Source organism: Neovison vison, chromosome 5, assembly GCF_020171115.1.
Source record: "Neovison vison isolate M4711 chromosome 5, ASM_NN_V1, whole genome shotgun sequence".
In the NCBI taxonomy this organism is placed as follows: Eukaryota; Metazoa; Chordata; class Mammalia; order Carnivora; family Mustelidae; genus Neogale; species Neogale vison.
The window spans coordinates 96,639,267-96,663,341 of NC_058095.1; the positions used below are offsets into that span (position 1 = coordinate 96,639,267).

Consider the following 24,075-nt stretch of genomic DNA (forward strand, 5'->3'; position numbering starts at 1 on the left):
TGAAAACTGTCAGCACTAATATCTCCTGTGGGATCCTAATTTCCGGATCCATGGATTCTTCTTTGCCCTTCTCTCCTTGTGGCATTTGACATTGTCGACTGTGATTTTCTTTTTGATACGTTCTTTTCCTAGCTCTCTGTTCTGCTTTTGCAGGCTCCTCTTCCTTCTTGCTTATCCAATACCAGTGATCTTGAAGATTTTGACCTCACAGTTTTATTTCACTATTAGTCTACATATTCTCTTTAAATGAGTTCATCCAAGTCCTAATACTTCAACTAGTTCTGGCTTATTGAAAATTCCCCTTATCTTCATCTCTAACCTCACTCCTGAATCCAGCCAAATGTATCAGTTCAATACCACCATTTGGCGATCTTCTAGGCAAACCAAAATTGCCATGTTTGAATTCATTGTTACCTATTCCCCACTACAAGGCCCATTTTTCTTGCAAGTTTTTTTTTTCAGGATTTGTTTTGTTTCAGGCTTCTTTTTCTTTTTTCTTTTTTTTCCCCCAGTTTTTTAAGTTAACATATAATGTATTATTTGCCCCAGGGGTACAGGTCTGTGAATCACCAGGCTTACACATTTCACAGCACTCACCATAGCACATACCCTCCCCAATGTCCATAACCCCACCCCCCTTCTCCCAACCCCCCTCCCCCCAGCAATCCTCGGTTTGTTTCATGAGATTAAGAGTATCTTATGGTTTGTTTCCCTCCTGATCCCATCTTATTTCATTTTTTCCTTCCCTACCCCCTGACCCTCCACCCTGCCTCTCAAATTCCTCATATCAGAGAGATCATATGATAATTGACTTTCTCTGATCGACTGACTTTGCTCAGCGTAATACCGTCAAGTTCCATCCATGTCATTGCAAATGGCAAGATTTCGATTCTTTTGACAAGATTTTTCTAAAAAGTAAATCTGACCATGAATTATGGAAACCTGTGCAAGGGGCACCTAACTCAGTCTTGATGGATCAGAGAAGGCAACATCTCAATCCAGGCTGGTGAGAAGATTTCATCTCAAAGAAACCATTGGAACTAGTTGATAGTGCCTGTCAAGTGTCCTGGCCTTTCAAAGGACTTGAAGCCCCATCCGGGCTTAGGGAGAAATACGAGGCTGGGCCACTTAGCAGAAGCTAGATGGTTAAGGATCTTGTAATGATTCTAAGTGGGTCTTCATCATGAGGGCATTGGATGCCATTACAGCCAGGAAGTGACTTGGTCCGATTTCCATTTTAGAATGCGCTCAGTGTAGAGAGAAATGATAGAGGTCTGTAGTGGAGGGCTGTAAAACATGTTACAAGTGAGGAAATGTAAGGTTCAAAAAGGTTAAGGATATCTCCCAAGATCATATAGGTAGCTACTAAATCTGGAGTCCAATTGCTAACTCAGTTTTATCTAGTTTCTGTTGTTCTGCCTCTGACTGTTCCTCCAGCACACAAATATCACCATGGTCATCTTTAATATTCTATTGCCATTAACATTAGTTCATGCAACATACAGGAAGGGCTCTCTGGCTTAACAGTTGAGAAAACAAATATAAATTATGGTTATCTCCAAGGAGCTCATGGTTTCGTGGGGATTTAGATATATAAGCAACAAAAATACAAAGTAATTAGAGCAAGAATAAAGTTATACTAGGCAGGGATCATGAATAAAATGGCTAAAGGACTGCCCAAATCTACCTGGGTATTATGATGGGCTTCTCAGGGTGGGCGAAGTTGAGTCGAGTCTGGAAGAGTGTCTAGGGACTTTTCTGGGGGGAAAAAAAGGCACAAAACATTCAAAGTCAAGGAGGCAAGACAGAGAACCTTTCAAATGTGTACAGACAGAGCATATACTGTGTATTGTATTAAGAAGATAAGCTAGAGGAAGGGTCACAAAGAACTGTGTAAAACATACAAAGGATTTTGGGCTATGATTATAAGGAAAGGAAGCAGGGAAATGGCAAGATTAGAATTGCTTTGTAGAACTCTGTGAGGGTTTGGTTATGAAGAGGACAGGACTAGGAAGAGGAAACTATTGCCTTGATGAGGTAAAGCCATAGAACTAGGGGTCTTATGTAAAGCAGATTGTGTATTTGACTTTCTTCCTGGTGCCTAGGCTCTGATTCAGTTATCTCTCCTTTCCACTGACAGTTAATTCATCCCTCTTTTTCTTTCTTTTTTTTTTTTTCCAGCAACTGACAAGCTATTTGCTGACTTAGACCTGGCCTCCTCATCCCCAGCATACCCTCTACTGCAAGCTTTGTGTTTTTAAAGGAGATACCTTTGAAATGCTAGCAGTGACTTCAGCAGCCTGGTGATGCTCCCAAGTCAAAAAAAAGAACTTCAATTTCCCTGCCAAGGAACTGAATGGTGAAGATTTGCCACACCATTTTGAAAGGTTACCAAGTCTTGTTCTTTATCATGTTTATAAAATGTGCAAAAAATGATAGCAATATGCCCATTTTAATTTAAGAGTTTTCTTATAAAACATAAAATTACTTACCTGTAGAATTTAATAATAATTTCTACTTATTAAGTAAATACAATATCCCAAGAATTGTATTTGCAGCTTCATATACAATATTTTCAATTATCACAACATCTCTGAAAGATGGCTGGTATTATTATTTAGATTTTCCAAATCATTTAATTGAGTATTTGAAAAGTTTAGTATCATTGCCAAAATTCACAATGTGGGGTTGGGATCTAACTTAGTTTCATTGGACAGCAAAATCTACTTTCTTTACACAGTCTTATGATGTCTCTCTGTGCAGATGTGTTGTGTGTGTACTTATACACTTTAGGTAGGTTTGATTTTGAGGAAATAACTCATTTTTAATTAGGTTTCTTTATCATTTATTTCAGGTTGTCACTTAACCAACTGAGGAACACAGGCACCCCTCCTCTGCCCATTTAAAAAATCAGATTGTTTATTTGTTTGCTATTGGGTTGTAAGCTTCTTTCAGATATTAACTCCTTATCAGAGATATGATTTGCAAATATCTTTCCCATTGAGTAGGTTGCCTTTTCATTTTGTTGATCATTTCCTTCGCTGTGCAGAAGTTTTTTAGTTTGATGTAGTCCCACTTATTTTTGCTTTTGTTTCTTTTGCTTTTGGTGTCAAGCTTTGGAATTTAATTTAGAAACCAGGATATGTTTTTCTATATTTTTTGAAACTTGGTACTTGCATCTGGAGGCCTGATCAGTTTTAGTCTAGACCATTATGGCACTATTACTGCCATGGGTGCTGCTAGGTTCTTCCATCAGAGAGCGTCCAACGTTTTTTCTTCTGTGTGATGTCAGCAGGTGTTTATACTCAGTGTCTCCATCTGTTATTTTTATCCAAGTTTTTTTTAAAAAATGATGATATTCTAATTCTATCCTTCCTTCTTTATTAGCTATACTTCTTCTGTTCAAGGAACACTATATGATTATCCATTGGCACAGTTTGTATAGACAGGTAGGATAGATGATGTGTTATTTCCCTTTATTTGCCAGATTTTGCAATCTCCTACGGTGGCTAAGTGCTTTTATTTAAAAGATATTTCATGAACTTAAGGATTTAAACATTTTATTTTATAATTCATTACTGAACTTAAACAATGAGGGTTTTTAAAATAAATTATGATATATAGACATGATAGATTGGTAGCATATAGTTGCTAAAAATAATCATATAAGTGCATATTTATTCACCTGAAAGTTATTCGGGATATTCAAAAATTATTTTCGATGTTAAATACATAATCATGGTACCAAGGGTGAAAGTTTTCTCTTCTACAATGGTTCCCAAGCTACCCAGATCCCCTCCTAGGAGTACATTAAGTTTGTGTATCCTTGTATATACTTTCAGATGGTTTAGAGCTGATAGTTCAACTGTTATCCATTAGTGTGACTGTATTAGTTGCTAAAATAATGAAGGAATTCCATAAGGCTGTTACATAGTTGCTTCCCTCACCTCTTGAGTACTCTCCTTTCTCCTTGGGCACTCCGGTCCCTTTCTTTCACCCCCCAGACCGTGCTCACCACCCATCAACTAAAGGATGAATGCCTGGCACACTCAGGCAACATTCAGCATCCTGCTTAAGCTATATCCAATACCCATTCTGATTTGTCCCCGTCCATTCTGTACAGTTGCAAATTTTTAAAATATTCTCCCTGGAGAGATCCATATAAGCAAATACATCTTATATTTTTAAGAAGATAAGGCACATTATAAAACATTATAAATATGTATTTAATATATAGTCTATTAATATCATAAAACATTACATTTTTATAAAATGTAAATGTATGGATAAGGTATATTCTGGACTGACATACAACAAAGCATTGAAAGTAACTTTCTATAGTGGCATGATTATGATAGGTATTTTTCCTTTTTAAAAAACATATTTATGTGTTTATCTGAGAAAGAGAGTGTGTGTGCACATGCACACACAGGAGGAAGGGCAGAGGGAAAGAATCTTGAAGCAGACTCTCAGCTGAAATAGGAGCCCTATGTGGGGCTAGATCCCAGGACCCATGAGATGATGACCTGAGCCGGAACCAAGAGTGGGATGCTCAACCTAGTGAGTTGCCCAGACGCCCCTTTCCCTTTTAACCTTAACTGCATTTCCAGATTTCTCTATAATAAGCACCATATTTACATATATAAAGAAGAGAATATACTGAAACTGGTTTTATTTCAGCAAAATAAACAAAACAAAACAAAACAACTTTAAAGTAACGTCAACATTTTTCAACAGCTCCATCTGCTGGTCACTGAATAAAGTTAATTTTCAAATACCGTATTTATATTTACTACAACCTGAAGAAATACATTAGGATGCTTCTCACATATCTTTGAAGAGTAAGTATCAGAAGTCAAGTCAATTTACCTGCAATGAAAAGTGATACAAACTTGGGTAGCTGTAGAGTGGTGGGCTTTTACCTCAGACACAAACACAGAACTGTTTGTCTATAACAGAAACATGACACTGAAAAATTGGTTTAGTGTTTTAGCTATCTCACACTGGAATGCTGATTTCGATGATTGTGCGAGATAAAAACACTGATTAGATATTGAAGATATATGTATATGAAATATACTGTACGAATTCATCTGCCTTTGCCCAAATATTCAGAGCTGCATTCTAAACTCTCCTGTGTCATTTTCATTACTTTTCAAGTGAACTTGCTCTTGGTTCCAGATCTCTTTATTATTTCCTGAAATTGGATTGATGATAAATGATTTCCTAAATAAAAATTTCTTTTTAGAAGGTAGTGAGAGGTAAGATGTTTTGTATAGAAATTTCTCAGTTATCCAACTTTGAACTTTTAAAAAGTAAGATTTATCATTCTGCTAAGTAAAATAAGCTAGTCATGAAAAGATGGATGCTATACGATTCCACTTAAATGAGGTATTTAATGTAGTCAAATCTATAGAAACAGAAAATAGAATGGTGGTTATGAGGAACTGGGGCAAAGGGGAAGAAAGGTGTTGTTATTTGATGGGTATAGAGTCTAAGTTTTGAAAAATGAAAACGTTCTAGAGTTTGTTTCACACAATGTAAATAATACTTAACATTATCACGCAGTGCCCTTAAAAGTGGTTAAGAGGTAAATTTTATGTTTTTTTAACCACATAAAAAGGTTTTATATATATATATAAACATTATTTTTGTATATTATATAACACATATACACATATATAATAAATTCAAAAGAACATATTGAAGCAAACATGCACTACATTTAAGATTCGATTTTTATTATCTTTTCACAAGTCAATCAGCATTTCTATAAATTCATAGCATTTGCTTGTGGTTTACATTTTAAAAAGATGTTCAAACATGTTTTTGAGATGAAGTGAATCCCACTGAAATTACTTTATAAATTAATTGGAAGATGTTGAGATTCACTTAAAATTTCTCCCTTTTTATGTATTCTTGGACAAGTCATTTAGCTATTCGGATCTCAGCTTCTTTATGTAAAATGAATTGAAAGAGGTGATCATTTCTATGCTTTGTGAACCTTAAAATTCTCAAAATGTTTTCACAACATCTTTCTGATAACCTTCCCTAACCAGGTCTAAAGCAATTATATCTGTAAGTGCACCGGTAATAAATTTTAAAAAGGCACCATCAAGTAATTAAAGGTTTATTAGGTGCATTTTATACAAGAAATCACACCTAGTTTGAGCCTATTTGAAAAGTCTCTCCTCTATAATGGGTAGAAATGACATGAGCTTATAAAGAAGATACTTGTTAAATACACATACATAGGTAGAATTAATGTAGTATCCACACCTTATTGGGAGAGATGATTGAGATCCTGGATAAGAAGAAAGGTAGTATTTTTGCCCTTATTCAAAAAAGTGAGGTGAAAATATTCTATAGTTGTAAACAGCAAGACAGTAGACTATGGAGAGAAAAAGGGAATTAAGAGGAAGGGTAAACCTACAGGCAAAAAAAGGGATGGGGAAAGAAGTATGTTTGTACAAAGTGGCAAAGAAGTAAAGATTAATATTAAATAAAAGTGGTTAAGTAAAGGAAGTAGGTTGAAGTAGGGGTGGGCCCTTATATAGCTTCAGACTTACCTAACTGACACTAGTAGAAGCTGCCTTGGATGCAAGAGAATTAATTAAAATCAAAATATAAATAAGAGGTTTGGGAGAAAGTCCTCATTTTTATTCCATTCAGTCATCTGGCTAGATTATTTTCTTACTCATTATGTCTGACAATGTGTAAAGAAATTTATTCTAAACAAAAACATGGTTTTAATAAACTCATGTATTACTATAGGTATGCTTCTGGTATTAACTTTAACTGCTTGCTTTGATTATGGTTAGTTCTAGTGGCTAATCATAATATTTCTTTTTTTTTTTTAAATTTTATTTATTTATTTGAGAGAGAGACAGTGAGAGAGAGCATGAGTGAGGAGAAGGTCAGAGGGAGAAGCAGACTCCTCGTAGAGTTGGGAACCCGATGCGGGACTCGATCCCGGGACTCCAGGATCATGACCTGAGCCGAAGGCAGTCGTCCAACCAACTGAGCCACCCAGGCGCCCCCATAATATTTCTTAAATTAATTCTCATTTGCTTTCTTACGTAGCTAAGCCAATGATATACTTGATATAAATATGAAATTTAGATTAAGTCATTATTCTACATTAAAAACATGAACATAAAATAACCATATACATACAATGTATATAATACTATGTATGTATATATATGTTTGTATACCATATATATTGAAATACATGCCCTTCAACTGATATTAGCATAATTCATAACAAGCTTCACAGTTGCAAAGAATATATAGTGAAACAATGTTTGCTATTTAATATAAGTCGTTAAAAGTGGTATTTTTTTTTTAATTTGTAAAACTGTCTTTTATTTATTTTTTTTTTCCAATTTACTTATTTTCAGAAAAACAGTAAAAAGTGGTATTTTTGATTCCAGGGTTTATTGGCTGTGCTGTCAACAATAAGAAGTCACTTGCCGCATGTGCTTACAGAGCACTTGAAATATCACTAGTAGGAATTGAGATGTGCTTTAAATGTAAAATTCACAATTCGAACAAAAGAATGTAAAATATCTCATTTTTATATTGATTGTGGAAATGGCAATATGTTGGATATGTTACATAAAATGCTATTAAAATAAATATCACTGGTTTCTTTTCACTTTCTAAAATTGGAAGATTTTAAATTACATACATGTTTCATATCCTATTTCAGTTGGGCCGCATGGATTTACAGTGTAAATAAATGCAATTTCCTATCATTAATCAAGCTCAGACCCATGTATTGTACATACGGCTGAGTGGTGACTGTGGCTAAGAGTAAATGGTCTTTACTTTGGCTGTTCTGCCTTAAACATTCAGAAATACTCGGTCAGCAGCTCAGACCTCGATCACAATGGTGACCTATGCTATTCGACTCCCAGGAAACCAAGGCAACTCTGCCCAGTGTGTATATTTACCCAAACAATATTTGATAACACACGCATACACACATTTCTTCAAAGAACCCAGAGAATTTTTCAGAAAAAAAATAATTTTAGTATAATGTCTGCATAGGAGATCAGGTGTACCATTAGTTATTAGGTGGGTAAAAAGATGGTTTCGAATTCTCTAAGGAAAAATGTGTACTTAACAACTTGTAAGACAATTGACCTCTAAGACAATGTTCAAAAGAACGTATTTTCTTTGCTTTAAGAAGAAAGTCAGAAAGAAACTGCCTTGGCTTATGTAGCCAGCTCTGCTACTACCAAGTAGGCAAAGGTCACCTTCCCCTAATTTTCCCTTGTAGCATCCTTCCCCTTCCAGCTCTGCTCCCTGTTTGGAAATCCCAGTGCCTTTCTCAGCTTTGTATCTCTTATATCTCTCCATAGAAAAGAAAATGATCTGTTATTGCAAGGCAGTAGAAGGGAGGGCTCAGAGGCACATGTGGTTTTCAGAAGTTTCCCAGTTGAATTTGGGATCCTTTCACTCTATTCCAGTTGAGAACCACTGCCCTGAGACCAGATGAATCTGGCATACCTCCAGGAATATTTGCATTTTTAAAGAGGGTCACAGAAGGGGCATCTGGCTGGCTCAGTAGAACATGTCACTCATGATCATAGGGTCTTGAGTTCAAGCCCCACACTAGGCATACAGCTTACTCTTAAGAAATTAAATAATTAGGGGAACCTGGGTGGCTCAGTGGGTTAAGGCCTCTGCCTTCAGCTCAGGTCACCGTCCCAGGGTCCTGGGATCAAGCCCCTCGTTGGGCTCTCTGCTCGGCGGGGAGACTGCTTCCTCTTCTCTCTCTCTCTCTGCGTGCCTCTCTGCCTACTTCCTCTCTCTCTCTCTGCCTGCCTCTCTGCCTACTTGTGATCTCTGTCTGTCAAATAAATAAATAAAATCTTTTAAAAAAAGAAATTAAGGGGCCCCTGGGTGGCTCAGTGGGTTAAGCCGCTGCCTTCGGCTCAGGTCATGATCTCAGGGTCCTGGGATCGAGTCCCACATCGATCCTGCCTCCCTTCCTCTCTCTCTCTGCCTGCCTCTCTGCCTACTTGTGATCTCTCTCTCTCTCTCTGTCAAATAAATAAATAAATAAATCTTAAAAAAAAAGAAGAAAGAAATTAAATAATTAAGTAAGAATAAATAAAAGGAATGGGCAAAATAGAACGATGTTTAAGGAATGCCAGGCTGGCTTATTTGGTAGAACATGTGACTCTCGATCTCAGGGTGGTGAGTTTGAGCCCCAGGTTGGGGGTAGAATTTACTTTAAAAAAATAAAAAAAAAAAAGAGGGTCACAGAGTGGGTACAGAGCTTAGTACAGGGAATTAACCATGGAGGGAGGAATTCTAGGCACCAGGAGCTGAGTTTTAGATGAGGGTGGAGGAGAAGAGCCTCTATGCTATTTTTCCATGATGGCTGCGTCATGAATAAGGATGTGACTTGAGAGTTTTGGAGAAGATTGGTTCAGTCTATCACCTGATTGCCTAATGCCTAAACATCACAAAGTTAATTTCCACTTGGCTTAGTCTGTACTAATAGATACTAATGGGCTAACAGGTTACCTTTTTCAAGTGATATAACCGCATTTCAACACGTTTTCTGGAGATCCAATGCTTTAACCCGAAGAATTAGACTGGTGGGAATTTTAGCACCGTTGTAGGCTGGCAGGGGTCAGGTTTTCAGCTCGACTGGCCTTTGGGATGTACTTCAAATTGCACGGAATAAATAAAAGCTTATATCTAGGTAGGGCCCAGTCTCCTCATTTACTTACTAGCTGTCTAGCATGCTGTTGTATGATATATAGTTTGTTGTTTTTGGAATGAAATGATAAATGTGAAAGTAGAATAATATTCTGATCAGACAAGCCTTTCAGAAATTCAGAAATTCTCTTCTGCTTTTTTTTTTTTTTTTTTCCTTTTGACATACCCACAGTTTCTTATAGCTCAGCATACTCCCAGGGCATTTTTTTTAAAGTCTTTTTTTTTTTTTAAGATTTCATTTATTTATTTGATAGAGTGAGAGATCACAAGTAGGCAGAGAGGCAGGCAGAGAGGGAGAAGCCCGATGCGGGGCTTGATCCCAGGACCAGGATCATGACCTGAGCCGAAGGCAGAGGCTTCACCCACTGAGCCACCCAGGTGCCCCCTCCCAGTGCATTTGAAAGTGATTCTGACTTGCATTATTTTGCTATTCATATATTTCAATAAGTATAGTTGCTAACACTAAGAGCTATATTTCCAAAGGAGTACATTCATATAGCATTCTATTTTCTTTTTAACTTGGAAATTATTTTCTTTGAAGTGGCATTCATTGATATTCTAGACTCTCAAGAGATAATTTTTCAGCATGCATCTGCTGACATGCTTCCTACCACATCCTTCAAGGTTCAAGTGTCCCCCAGATAGGGTAGGGTGGATAGTCAAGACTAAATGATTTCTGGCTTTAGGTGGGGAATACCAGAGATTTCAGAAACCACATTCTAGTGTAGTAAGGCTAATCTAGTTGTGTAGCAGAGTACTGTAGAGGAGTACTCAAAATGCACTGGGCAATGTAGGTGTTTTTAGGGTTGTTCATATTAACTATGTGCATTCTTGATGTCTTTCAACTTCCTAATTCCCTTAACCTCAGCTTTATACCTTACCAAAAAACCTCAAAAAACCAAAAAACCCCACAAAAGGTCCTCATAACCCAAAATGAGTAACGTGGTAGACAGAATAATAGCCCCCAAAGATCTCTCTGTCATCTTCCTTGGAACATGTGAATATATTAGTTTATATGGCAAAGGGGAATTAAGGTTACAAATCAAATTAAGGCTTTAATCATATGACCTTAAATTAGGCAGTTATCCTATATTACTCAGGTGGGCCAAATATAATCACAAGGGTCCTTAAAAATGAATGGAGGCAGAAGGGAGTCAGAGAAAGAAATGTAACAATGAAAACAGGGTCAGAGGGTTGCTGCCATGCTGACTGTGAAGACGGAGAAGTGGGGCAAGAGATAAGCAATCCGATCAACCTCTAGTAGATGGAAAGGCAAGAAAATGGATTCTTCCCTAACCCTCCAGAAAGGAACACAGCTGAGCCAACATCTTGATTTTAGCTCAGTTAAACCCCTGCCACTCCTCAGAACTACAGAACTGTAACATATTTGTATTGTTTTAAGTCACTGACTTTGTGGTAATTTGTTACAGCAGCACTAGAAAACTAATACAGCTGGTGACTGGGTTTGTGGTTCTTTATAATCAAAGATAATTCTCCTAACCAAGTCTGTATAAAATCAGCATTTTTTTTTTTACACCATCCCACATAATTCCTCTTTCTCTAAGTAGACAGCAGTCACAACTAATTTTTGAATGGTTTATGTTCTTAACCATCTTAAATGATGCCACATCCAATTATATTTCTCCTGATGAATTACAACTTGGTTATTTTTTGGGACCTTATTTTTATTAGATCAGTCTTAAGTTCACAGCAAAATTCAGAGGAAGGTACAGAAATTTACTGCATACACCTTGCCCCCACACTTGGCTATTTTTTAAAGCCCCAATCACAGAAGTGTTTGGGGCTTTAAAAACACCTATTTGTTTGAAGATCAATGTCTGATTCCAGTTTTCCTAAATAGTGTTGCTGTAATGAAGGTTTATATTACCAATTTCTGTAAACCCATTTGCTGTTGTGTAAAACACTTTTTTTTTTTTTTTTTTTGGTTAGAAACTAAGCTTCTTTGAGGCCTTAATTTCCCCCTCTCTCTGTCCTAATAGTAATTGCCAGATCAACTCTTATACACTCCACCAAAGCTGCGGGAAGGAGGAGCGGCCCCACCTGGGGGGTAAAGGGGTTTAGAAACCTAACTCCTGGAAGGCATCTTCGCGGTATTCAGATTACTTCTTCCTCCAATAAGGAGGGAGAAACTGATAACAAAACAACTGATAACAAAACAAATGAGTGAAATGCTTTGTTACAGGTTGAATCCCTGTGTCCTCCTCCCCACCTGCGGCTTAGACAGTTCCTCAGAATGGGAAAGCTTGGATTAAGTAGAGAGGTAATACACACAGCGTAGAAAAAACTATTTGATGGTATTTTGAGATAACTAGGTAAGAGTTACCAAATAAAGTGCAAAGAAGTTAATACCAGTTTCACGTACGTGGCACATCAGTACTCAATTTTAGAGTCTTTAAAAAATACGCAACTTCTGTTTCCAAAGGTAGAGATATTAGAGATATGCAACAATTTATGTGGTTTTCGGCAAAAGTCAAGGAAGCCGCGGAGGGAGAGAAAGCACTGACAGCCGCAAGTCTCGCTGCCACCGCGGCCACCGCGGCGGCGTGCCTGTGTGGCTGCGTGCGCGCGCGATGGGGCGGGGCGGAGTTGGGCGCGCGCGTGGGGACGGAGCGGGGCGGGGGGAGCCCAGAGGGCGGGCGGGCGCGCGCCCGGGGCCGTCTGGCCGGCAGGGGGCGCTGCGCACCCACGCCGCGCACTGCCTGCCCCCGGGTGCTGTCCGCGGCGGTTCGATTGGAGCAGCCGCCGAAGAGCGCTTGGCGCCATTTTGAAGCGGAGAGGAGGAGGAACGGCCGGGCTGGCTGCGGAAGGGGAGGGGGGGGAGGAGGCGATTGGATGCGGCGGCGGCGGCGGATCCCGGAGAGCAGCGGAGTGAGAGGAGTAGCGAGTCGGAAACCCGGAGGTAGGAAACAATTCAGTTAACGGAAAGAAAATGTCTCTCTTCTCTGATCGCCGTGCTCCATTTTTCAGCGCCCGCCACCGCGGCTGTGTCTGTGGCGGGGCTCAAGCGCCGCCCGCCTGGCAGCCGAGACTCGCCTCCCGGCATCGGGGGCTGCAGCCGCCGGCTGCCTGGCGGCGGCCCGGGCCCGCAGGAGTGGGGCGCGGGCCGGGGGCGTGGGCCGGGCTGCGCGGTGGGGGTGGGGAGGGCTCCGCGCCCGGGCGCGCTCCCTCCACGCCGCGGGCTCAGTCACAGCCTCGGGAAATTAAACTTGCCGCCCTGGCCCCAGCCGGGGCGCCCGCGGCTGCGGCTGCGGCGGCGGGCGGCGGGCGGCGGGCGGCGGGCGGCGGGCGGTGACCTTGCGCGCGGGCGGGGGTCCGCGCCCCGCAGCCCGGTCGCCCGCGCCCCGCCGCCGCCGCCCCTCCCCCCGCGTCCCGGCCGGCCGGCGGCTGTTTCCCGGGCGGCAGGCGGGCGGCGCGGTGCTCCTGTTGAATCCTCCCGCTGGCGGGTTTTCCCCCTTCCGGGCGAGGGGTGGGGAGCGCGGGTCGGGGCTGCACCCCGGGCTGCGTGCGGGCCTCGGGCGCCCTCTCCCCTCCGCCGGGTCCCCGCGCGCCTCGCCCGCGCCGCCCAGCCTTTGCTCCGGGCGAGGAAACGGGCTGCTAGAGTGACATTTTTATACTGTTACTTGCGCGTCGCCGGAGATAAAGCGCGCTAAACGCGCTCTCGGAGCTGGTGCTGGGGGAACCGGAGGACCTGGTGGAGGAAGAGCTCCGCACTGGCTGGAAGGGCTCCTCCCGGCCGACGGCCGGGCTCTGGCTTTCCTTTAGGAAGCCTCCGAGTTGGAATGACAATGAAAATGGTGTGCGGTTGGAGATAGTTGACGTTTTTGCGCTCAGTTAGGTTAGTGACACTTGAAAAGTTTTTGGTCAGAAGGAAAATCTTGCACGTTGTTGCTGCTGCTGTTTTTTGGTGCACACGTTCAAGCTACGCCAAGCAGAGGTACAGTTATTTTGAGGGAATGAATCTGAACCCTGAAATGCAGCGCCTCGCCTTCTGACTTGATTATGTTACTGCCTACCATCCCGGGGACCGTGTCAACTCCGGGAAGGGCTCGGAACAGCAGTTCCCTACTCTCTCAACTCGTTTTAACGTTTTAAGAATCCTCACTAGCCCAATAAAAGGGAACCCTTTATTTTGCTTTGAAGAATATACTATGAACGCTATTTTATTTTTAACTTTTATTATGAAATGATGGATGGGTAGGGCTGTCCTGAACGACTCTACTCTTACTAAAAGTATCGGAAACTTCGGATACAGCCTTTAATCTCGAAGGCTGGTCAGGGTCTTGAGTGAGTTGGGAGTCTTCTCCTGTCTTCCTAATAAGAGTGTGATTATATATGAGGTGAGCTGTAAATAAATTACAATTATTTAAAACTTGAATGGATATACAATCATTGTTCTCAACTTACACACGTCAAGTTCCAAGATAGAACATTGTATTAACTCACGTACCACTTACATAAAAGAGTTAAAAAAATAGAAAAGTGTGATATTAAGCAAAATAAAGGCTAAAAAGGACACTTCTTATCTATGCAGTACATTTGTCAAAGATCTTAGCATTTTTAGGGACAGTAAGATGAGCATTCCTATTGTGTATGCAGGTCAGTTTGTGGAACAATTAATCCTGTATCACCTGGTGATAGCAGAAAACCTAATTAAAATTTATAGTGGTGAGTATGTAGGTGAAAGTTTCAACTTGGGACGTCTTATGTTAAGATAGATTTATTCTCAAAAACTTAACTATAAAAAACACGTCTTCAATCAGAACATTACTCTCTGGAAATTTACAAATACGTATAGGAAAGGTGCACTTTAGACATCTTTGATTACTGAAGTACCTGAAGTAGTGCTATTTTTTTTTTTTTTTTAACGGTTTAAAAAATTATTTTTCCGGGTGGGTGTTACTTCAGGGTGTGAATATTTTAAATGAGCAAGTAATGTTCTAATTGGCACCTTCCCCCCCTTTTTTTGAAAAGAACTTTTGTGCCCTTTCTTATTTTCTCCTTTTTTTGAGATTGATTCTCCTTGTATTGGCTTTGTTTTTACAGCAGCTTTTGTTTCCTTACTGTTGATTTTATTCCTCTCTAGTTATATCTGTCTTTTCCCTCACTTTTTCTGGGAATTACCGGAGATAAGGTGATGATAGTGATGCTTGTTGTTAAGAGATGTCATGCAATGTTACTAAGCTTATTTGACGGGCAGTCTAACTTGGCTGTTGGATAAAAGTTGCTTTATTTTTAAATTTATTCAAAAATTGTTCTGCAGCTTAACTAGATCCAAAGAGTAACATTTTGAGGACTTGGCTTTATCAATAATTTGTTAAGCCTAAAATAAAGTGATACCCTGTATTAGGACTTACTGTGTGAAGAATGAAATTGTAGAATATACCCAAAACTTAGTGTGGAGGGGACTATTTTGGGAAGTTGTTTTTCCCTCTTGAATTAGGATTGTCCTTTGGCTTCTAATTGCTACTTTTTTTGATCATGTGTGCCTACAATTATCAGGAGAACTCAACTGTGATTTGGCTTGGATGACAAGTACTGTAAATAAGAAAACAATAAATTTATGTTTCCTTTGTCTGTGTTAGCTGTAAGGGAACTTAAAGATGGTCATCAACTCACAATATGCATGAGAAATTAGGTTCAGATTTTAATTTAATTGATCTATCCAGAATCACAGCCCTGTTTGTGTGGTGGAATTGGGGTAATTCTGTTTCTTGTGGAAGCTTAAAATCTTCAACATGGTATTGTTTAATTCAGGACTTAAGTGATACTGGAAATTACTGTCAGGTAGCATGTTATTCTTCATTACCTTCACCCTTCTTTTTATTCATTCAGTCAAGAAATAAAGTTTCAAGGTTAACCATCTATTTCGAGTCTGGTTTTAATAATTTTTATCCAGGATTCAGTCCACTTCAGTTGTCTTAGAAGATAACCTCTTGCGTGTCTTTCTCCTCTGGAGGGGCTTGATGTTTCATTGTGCATTGTTACTCGACATGGCATTTATTTATTTTTCCTGAAATTTGTAAGCCAGAGTAATTTTTAGGTTAGTATTAAACTTTACTTTGTTATAAGATGTATGTATGTGTATGAGTGTGGTTTTTTTTTTTTTTTTCATTTTTAAACTCCATTTGCTATACAAGTCATTTGTCACTTCCAATTCAAATAGATATTTGGAGAAAATTGTGTTTAGTTTGTGTATTCCTGTTTGGAAATGTTAAAAATTCCAAAAATAGTTAGTTTAAAAATAAGCCCAGTAATTTCTTCGAGAACGTACTTTTTAAGCGTATTTAAGAAGCTGCCAAATGGTTCGCAGATCTGACTCCTCCATGTGTAGAAGTCAGCTCTTCGTCACATTGTAATGCTGTCAACCTGATTATAACCATTTTCCCCAATATGTGGAAAAGATTTTAGCCTTTTCTCACTAATTAGTTCAAAAATAGGGTAAGTTTGCTGCTTTGAGGCTGTAATTGTTTTAGTTGGCAGGGATGATCATGCACAGTGAGAAAATTATGAAGGTTAAACTTGGATGAGCAAAATTTAGTTGTTTAAAGGAAATCTTAAAGTTATTAATCTAAGATATTTAAAAGATCCGTAAGAGTTATTGTGTTCTAATGATTAGAAATTAATAAGAAGCGGTAATTAGAAGTACTTGGCTTGGTTGTAAAACTTATAAGTGGCTAAGGGGAGTGGAGGAAGACTGATTAAAGCAGGAAGGATCTTTAAAGGGCATGACCTGGAAGTACTCCTCTAACTTGCCTCTCCCTTCTACAGAGAATGCTCTAACATGATTTAGGTAAAATGAACAAATATTATGTTTGCATATACATGGAGTAGGAGAGATGATGCAATAAAAGGACTAAGATCTTTTTTTTTTTTTTTTTTAAAGATTTTATTTATTTATTTGACAGAACGAGATCACAAGCAGGCAGAGAGGCAGGCAGAGAGAGAGGAGGAAGCAGGCTCCCTGCTGAGCAGAGAGCCCGATGTGGGCCTCGATCCCAGGACCCTGAGATCATGACCTGAGCCGAAGGCAGCGGCTTAACCCACTGAGCCACCCAGGCGCCCAAAAGGACTAAGATCTTGCCCTATAGAAGTTTAGAGTAGTGGTTGGTCACCTGCACCAAGGTGTTGAGAGCTGAGAAATCAGACAATAAGATTCCTCCTGTTAAGTGATTCTGCATGGGGCAAGCCTTCATCCTCTTTGGGAATACTAGAAATTGCTCTTTATGTGGGAGAGCGAAATTAGCCTAGACTAGATATAAAACTGATAGGAGAAGGAGAGGATATTATAACCATAAGGATTGTCTCTCTTTAGGAGAGGATGGTTAGGGCCCCAACAGGAAATGAGAGTTAAAAGTTTCCTTGGGCAGTGTAGGGATTCTTTTCCTCATTTTTCATCTCAGAGGTGATTTTAGAGTGAAGAGATTTTAAAGAAAAACCCCAGATATAGATCCAGAGTATGTTTCCAAAATATATCCTCTACTAGCAAAATTTCCATCAGGCAATTTTAGTCAGCCTGTAGATACTGAGATGGAGTAGGGGGAGTGTGTGGACAGTTGATGGTGAGAGTAGCGGTTAAGGTTGTGGGGATTAGAGGACTTTGTATGTCTTAAGTTACAAGTTGTACATGTATATGATGGAAAAAAAACCTTCTGATGGTACAGAGAAGTAAAAATAAAAGCTATTTTTCCTGTTCTCTCAAAAGATAATTCACTCTTAGCAGTTTCCAGAAAGTTTACTTTTCAAAAAGTTTACACAAATAGTATTATATTATACTGTTTACCTTATTTAACTGCAGTTTACTTTTTGCTTAATGTTACAGAGCTATTTTCCTATTGGCACATATAGATCAACATAATTAAAAATGATTAGAATATTTTATTATATGGATATATAATAATTGAATAATTTTTTTGTTTTGACTTCTTTTTGAGTTGTATTTAGGTTGTAACAGTTTATACTAACCAGTGGTATGTGAGTATGCTTGTTTCGTGTTCACCAACATTGGTGAAAAAAAAGTTTAATAAAAACTTTATGCTTTTTGCCAATTTGATAAGTGAAATTTTTATCTTGTTTTGGGTTTGCATTTCTTTGATTATTAGTAAGGGAATTTTTTTTTTGTATGATTATTGGGCAGAGGTTCCTTGTAGCACATACTTTAGATTAAGTAGCTTAATTTACTTGACTCCTTCTCCCCCTACCTCCATCTGAAATGAACTGAGAGAGGTGCAACTTTTAAAGAGGAATGATATTTTAGAGACTGTAGCACCTTGCTGTGAATGGAGAGACTACAGTGCTAGACTTTGAACTACGAAGGGCAAAATTGAGGGTATTGATAGCCCTTAACTTGGTGTTAACAATATATATAAAGGCAGGAAGGGAGATTTGAGAGTCAGGGCAAATAAATTTTGTATAGGGTCAGCTCTGTCTTCTACTATCTGCTTGTCTCACTACTCCCCCTTCTCACTCTCAACTGTCATTTCATTTTTATTTATACTGTCATTTGGTTTGCTTCTCTTCCCGGGCTGGGGTGGCAGTCTTGATCTTGTTATTCCAATAGTTCTTCCAGAGATAAGGGACACTTAGTTTTAATTATAAGAGAAACTGATTTTGCTTCAAACCAGTCAAAGAGAGAGGATGTTATTTCTAACATCCTTTATATCTGTTTTCTGGTCTTTTAAAACTTCTCTATAGTTGATATTCTACTAGAATGTAAGAGGCTGAACTCTATATAAATCTGGGATGTCGACAAGACTACATGGGTTTTGTTTCTATTTAATCCCTAGATACTACCCTTACCTGCAGCTTTATTTTATTTTATTTTTTTAAATGAAATGAAAATTTTCCTTGTAGCCTTAGGAGTTGATTGGTTTAAAGGGCTTTTGCTGGTCACCCACTCCCCCCACCTCCTCCTACCCCCCACCCAGAGATAACTATGTAGAGGTGATGTTAATTAATTTGAATGTAGCAATGTTTTCACAGTGCATATGTATGATATCAAAATATTAGGTTGTATACTTAAAATATATACAACTTATACAGTAATTTAAAAGAAGGCAGAATAAAGTATTTTCTTATAAAGCCCATTGGTGAGCTTTATAAGCTAGATTATTTCCAGTGTTTATTGTTACAAAAATTCTGCACTGAGCAACATCGTACATACATCATTTTTGTACATATGCAGCTGTATCTGTAGAATAAATTCTTAGAAGTGAAATTGCTGGGTCAAAGAATCTAGCAGGTATAATTTTGACAGAAATTAAGTTGTGTTTCATGGAGGTAGTAACAGTAATGTATGTGTGAGAATACTTGTTTCCCTATACTCGTGTCAACACAGTGTATGATCAAACTTTTTGGATTCTTGCCAATATGATAGGTGAAAAGTGGTATCTTAGTGTAGTTTTAATTAATGTTTCTCTTACCAGTGAAGCTCAATGTCTTTTCATATGGCTAAGAGCCATCTTATTTTTTTTTTCCTGTGAACTGTCTGATCTTAATCTTTACCCAATTTTCTGTCCATTTCTTTAATTTCTCTTTAGTCCATGTGCCATTGGTTGGTTTACTAAAAGTAACCATGACTTTCTTGTTTGCCTGCATTTGCCTTCTGACACGTCTCTCTGCTTCCACCTTCATTCTCTTCTAGGCTATCTCTTATACTCTTAATGGAGTGATATTTCTTTTTTTTTTTTTTTTTTTTTTTAAAGATTTTTTATTTATTTATTTGAGAGAGAGAGAGACAGTGAGAGAGAGCATGAGCGAGGAGAAGGTCAGAGAGCGAAGCAGACTCCCCATGGAGCTGGGAGCCCGATGTGGGACTCGATCCCGGGACTCCAGGATCACGCCCTGAGCCGAAGGCAGTCGTCCAACCAACTGCGCCACCCAGGCGTCCCTGGAGTGATATTTCTAATCACAAATTTGAATGTGCCATTTCCTTGCTTAAAACTATTCAGTGGCTCTTCATGGTCTCTATATTCTAAAAACTTTAGCATTGCTTTATTACCTACCTACCTTGCCAGCATGTCTTGTCACTTTCTCTTGGGCTTTCTAAACTCCCCCAAACACTGAATTGTTCAGACCTTCCTATTGTATTAGACCCTTTGTCTCTGTGTCTTTTTGTGCAGTATTTCTCTGCTTTACTGGTCCATTCCTGCTTGTCCACATATCCAGACTCCTGCTTTTCATCCCCCACCTAATAGAAAGGCTTTTCTGATATCTGACTCTTCTTTTGGGCGATTATGTGGTGCTTTTTTCTCCTTTTCACAAGATCATCTGTATACCTCTATAATGGAAACCCACATGTTAATGTGTTTTATTTCAGTGTGTGTTTCTTGCCCTAGGTGGTTAACCTTTGAGGGTATGAACTTTTAGTTATTTTGGAACCTAGCATAGTGTTTAGCACATAGTAGATGATAAATATTTACTGAATACACATAAATATGTGTGTATATATGCGTATACACACACACTAAATATACATCTGGACAACCCAAGATTAAGGGAAAAAAGGAAAATTAATACAATGAGTTCACAAATTCTTTTTTAAAATTTTATTTGATTTATATCAAGATGTAAACTAAATACAGTAAAATGTACAGATATTAGTTGCTCACTTTGATGAGTTGTGACAATTATATCCATGTAACCAATACCCAAAAGATAATATTGAGCATTTTCATCATCCCTGAAGGTTCCCTGGTTGCCTTTTCAATTCAGTTCCCTCTCCTGCAAGCACTCTGATTTCTAACAGCATAGATTAGCTTTGTTCTTTGTTCTGTGTATTGTTTTGCATCTAGCTTCTTTGGTTAACATATATATCCAGGTTTATTCATGAAGTTGAACATACTAGTTTTGCTTTTTATTGCTGAGTTGAATTTCATTGGATGAGTATACCAAGGTTTATTTATTTTTTTAAATTTATTTGAGAGAGAGAGAGAGAGAAGAGAACACAGAGGGAGACTGAGAGGGAGAAGCAGACTTCCTCATGAGCAGAGAACCAGACGTGGGGCTCAATCCCGGGACCCTAAGATCAGGACCCAAACTGAAGGCAGACAGTTAACTGACTGAGCCACCTAGGTGCCCCCCCCCCCCAATTTATCTTTTTAATGTTGATGACATTTGAGTTGTTAAGAATAAGGCCTATATGGATCTTCTTGCAAACAGCTGTTTTCATTTCTCTTGAGTAAATATCTAGGAAGGGAATTGTGAGTTTTTCAAAGTAATTTTCCATTTTATACTCCCACCATGAATATATGAGAATTTTAGTTCCTGTACGTTCTTGTCAGCATTTGGATAATCAGTCTTTTAAATTTTAGCTATTTTAATTGGTATGAAATGGTTTCTCACTGTGGTTTTATTTTGGATCTCCTTGGTGGCTGACGATGTTGAGCAATTTTTCATGTAGTTATTGATAGTGTATTTTCTTTTGTAAATGCCTCTTCAAGTTTTCTGCACATTAAAAAATTGTTTACCTTGTTATTATTGATGTGTAAGAATTCTTAGTATATTGGGCACCTGGGTGGCTCAGTTGGTTAAGCAACTGCCTTCGGCTCAGGTCATGATCCTGGAGTCCCAGGATCAAGTCCCACATCAGGCTCTCTGCTCATCAGGGAGCCGGCTTCTCCCTCTGCCCCTCGCCCCTTTCATGCTCTCTCTCTCTCTCTCTCAAATAAATAAAATCTTAAAAAAAAAAAAAAAGAATTCTTAGTATAGTTTGGATACAAGTTCTTTATCAGACTAGTGTATTGAATGTTTTCTCTCAGTTTGCAGTTTGTGTTTTCCTTAATCGTGTATTTTGATGAAATCTGATCAGTTTTTTTCTTTAATAGATAATGCTTTTTGAGTTGTAAGAAGCCTTTGTCTATCCAAAAGTCATGAAAATAAGTTCCTGTGCTTTCTTTTAGAAGTTTCATAGTCTTTTCTTTTACATATGGGGCTGTGATCCATCTTGAATTGTTACGCATAATATGAAGTGGGGGGTTGTACATCATACATCCAATTCCAACATCATTGTTTGAAAAAACCCTTTCCTTTCTTGCAGAGGATAGCCTTTATGTTTTTATTCAGAATCTTTTGAAATTATTTATATAGATCTATTTCTGGACTCAGTTATGTTTCATTTATCTATTTGTTTCTTCTATGCCAGTGTCATAACTGCCTCTGTTGCCACAAGTTTTGGAGTCAAATAGTGTGAATCTTCCAACATTGTTTGGGCATTGTTTGTGTTTCCATATAAATTTTAACATCAGTTTGTCAGTTTCTGTTAAGGCTTTTGGGATTTTGTTTGGGATTATTTGCTCTGTAGAGACATATTGGGAAAAATGATCTAGCAATACTCAGTATGGTAGCCTCTAACATGGTTCCCATTTATCCCTGTGTCCTGGTATTTGCACACTTTCATAACTGCCTTGTGCATTTTATTAGGATTGGTCTTTGTGACCAATAAAATATGGTAAAAGTGATGGCATATCACTTATAAAATTAGTTTAAAAAAGACACAATGGCTTGTTACCGGTCTCTTTCTTTCTCTCTCATCACTCATTGTAGAAGAATAGATACCATACTGTAGAGAGACCCATTGTCAAGATTGTAAAGGGTCTGAGATTTTACCTTACTTGTAAGCTAACAAGTGACTTACTTCAGTTTCATGGATGCTGATAGAAGAGGACATGAGGCCCCTTGGTCAGAGTTGAAAGACTGTTTACTGTCACTAGTGCTACAGTAGTAGCTAAGGTATCAGCGTTTTTGTGCCAGTTCCTTGAGCTCCATTTCATACCTGGTAACGTGAAGAGGGCCAGATGACACCTGCTTATGCAGCGAGTTGTGTTTCAGGAGAGGAACTCTGAACATAGGGAACCTGGATACTTTTTAATGTGCAATAAGCATACATGCTCTTTGCTGTGGAGGAGACTTTATCTTCCAAGTCTGTTCACTTTATAGACATCTTTGAAAGATGATAGTCTAGAACAAAGGTCAGTTGGATCTTCAGTTGCAAGTTGTGCAGAAATGCAAGAGTCCCATGGAGTATTGTCTCCTAACATCTCCATGACAGAGAACGGAGGCCTTCTGCCAATAGCCTTGAGTAAGCTTAGAAGCAGATCCTCTAGCCTTCATTTGACTATGTACCTACCTATGTTGACTGCAACCTTATGAGAGATCTTTGAACCAAACCCACAGTTAACCTGCTCCTGGATTCCTGATCCTTAGAAACTGAGATAATAAATGTAGTTTTCAACTGCTCAGTTTTGGGGTAGTTTTTTTTTTTTTTTTAAAGATTTATTTATTTGGGGCGCCTGGGTGCCTCAGTGGATTAAGCCGCTGCCTTCGGCTCAGGTCATGATCTCAGTGTCCTGGGATCGAGCCCCGCATTGGGCCCTCTGCTCAGCAGGGAGCCTGCTTCCCCCTCTGTCTCTGCTTGCCTCTCTGCCTACTTGTGATCTCTCTCTCTGCCAAATAAAATAAATAAAATATTTATTAAAAAAAAAAACTCTTTAAAAGATTTATTTATTTGACAGAGAGAGAGCAAGAGCAAGCACAAGTAGGGGGAGTGGGAAAGAGAGAAGCAGTCTCCCCACTGCGCAGGGAGCCCGATGTGGGGCTCAATCCCAGGACCCTGGAATCATGATCTGAGCAGAAGGCAGATGCTTGACTGAGCCACCCAGGCGCCCCTTGGGATAGTTTTTTACAGAGCAATTACTAATACAGTTATATACCTCTCCTTTTATGTAGGTCATCTTTAACATGTATTATAAATATATGTACTTATATATGTACATGCGTATATATGTGTGTGTATATGGAAGATTTTTACCTGAACCCATTAAAATGGGTTTTTACATATTAATATGTTAAAATATCAATTACATGTTAGTTTTTATATATGTATAATAAATAATATTTTAGTTTTCTTTGCAGAAATCTTGCATGTTAAATTCCTAAAGATTTTTTAATGCCATTAAATGAAGGTTTACAAAAGCTCCTTTCAGTTTTTTCCCATATAAAGAAATGCAGTAATATTTACTTTAAATTTGTTTAGCTAACTTAAATTCATTTAGTTCAGTAGTCTTTTTGTAGATTTTTAGGATTTTCTTTACAAAGACAATCATATCATTTGTGAATAAGACAGTTTTATTCCTTCCTTTGCTCATCTTATAAGCTTTTTCTTTGTCTTACCTTACTGTATCATCTCACGTCTTCAGTCTAATGTTAAAGAGTGAAAATGGACATCCTTGTCTTGTTCCTGATCTTAAGGGGAAAACATTGTCTTTTACCATAAGATGTTAGCAGTGGGTTTTTTTGTAGATTAGGAGAAATCAGATG

General features: G+C 38.7%; 1 protein-coding gene across 5 annotated transcripts in view; it reads left to right on the forward strand.

Annotated features, from left to right (window-relative positions):
* Window positions 1-12,581: 12,581 nt before the first annotated feature.
* The window catches only part of PDS5B (PDS5 cohesin associated factor B), a 196,793-nt gene continuing 185,299 nt past the window's right edge, over window positions 12,582-24,075 (forward strand). For all 5 annotated transcript variants that reach the window (XM_044249567.1, XM_044249569.1, XM_044249572.1 and 2 more), the window contains exon 1: window positions 12,582-12,661. The gene's annotated coding sequence lies outside the window, so the exon portion shown is untranslated. The remainder of the gene's footprint in view (window positions 12,662-24,075) is intronic.